Consider the following 1,576-nt stretch of genomic DNA (forward strand, 5'->3'; position numbering starts at 1 on the left):
CAATATTAATTTGATGATGCATGCAGGCTGCAGTAAGAACAGCAGCCAGCCCAAATTTTGCCAAGTGAACCAAACGGGTCCATGTGTTGAAATTGTGGCAAAAATGGCCGTTTACACAGAAAATCGCTGCAAAAAAGAATGTGGTTTTGCTGCTGCAATCCATGTAAAGGATGCGGGGTCACCCCCGCAACCCCAACCCCCCATTATACCATTTAAGGGGAGCGGGGACACCCCCGCAACCCGCGCTCCCCTTAAATGGTATAATTGGGTACACCTTTACCAGGTCAAACCACAGCATTATTGCTGCAATTTTTTGTAAAGGCAGCATCTTTACCACGATTTTATTACTGCATACCAACCAAACATGCCAGGTTCATGAATGATGACAGCATCTGCCACATGGTGAAAGCATTGAAAGCAGTACGTGCATAACCTACTACAGGTAGGAGAATCTGTGGGACACCCCCCTCAACAGTGACTCAGTCATCTTGAATACAGACAACGGAAGTGCACCACAAGCCACATTGGTGCTTGATTCATATCTACTCGACACTTCTCCCATGGAAGGGATTATGACCTTTACAGTACAGGTACAGCAAGCAGTTCATCTGGCCAGCAGCCCTTGTGCAGGTATCTGTAGAATCACTACGCTTTCACCCATGAGTTTACAGTCTGGGAGTGCGGTAAGTATGGCTGGGCTATTGTCTATCACCATGGAAGAAGTTGAACAAATGACATTTATAAAAATGAAGAGTCACTTCTTTGCCATAGTCTATGGAACCTCTACCCATAGTCACCACCACAGTTCAGAAGATTACAACAATGTTTGTTACCCAGTACATGTCAGACAGTCAAACCTGGAGCAAGGTTGTTCCGTGGTGTGTGTGGTTGGAAAATGGACAGCTGCAGTAGTGTGTGTGCCTGATCAGCTTTGAATGACCAATTGATCTGTGTCACATTCAATTGCATTGCTTATACTACAACTAATGCTTCTGAATACTGCACACTTATCTGACGTTTCCATGTTCTACAATGTGCACCCAGCACCTAAGGTTTTTGGGTAATATCGCAGGGTGCAGCTTCTGACTGGGGGTCTCTGTTTTTTCTCACAGGGCACCAACTCCCAATAAGTTTCATCTGTGTTTTCAAAAGGCTAAGCCACCACTTAAGATTCTCTGGTATTTTCACATGGCACACTGCTTACTTAAAATCTCAAGCTCTGTCACAGAACATTTCATAAAGTTCTCCAGCTCTCCCAAACAGGCTGCTGCCACTCTCACAGATTGGAAGGTCCCATATGAGACCAGCTCCTCGCTCATGACCAACTTATTTTCCCCCTGCCAAAAGCACTACAGGAAGGCAGGTTGATGGAGATCCAAATGATGTCTCAAGTTGCCTGCCACCATTGCAAAGCCCAGCTCCCATGCTTGCACCAACAATGTCCAATAAAGGCAGTGGTATTAGCATAAATGACCTAAACAAATTTGACCTAAAACATTTGATCGCAATTATGTTTACCTTTTTTCGGTCAAATTTAATTAAATATATATGGGGGTGGGTAAGGGTCTAGATTAGG

Source organism: Ambystoma mexicanum, chromosome 10 (genome assembly GCF_040938575.1).
Source record: "Ambystoma mexicanum isolate Mex_15411 chromosome 10, UKY_AmexF1_1, whole genome shotgun sequence".
In the NCBI taxonomy this organism is placed as follows: domain Eukaryota; kingdom Metazoa; phylum Chordata; class Amphibia; order Caudata; family Ambystomatidae; genus Ambystoma; species Ambystoma mexicanum.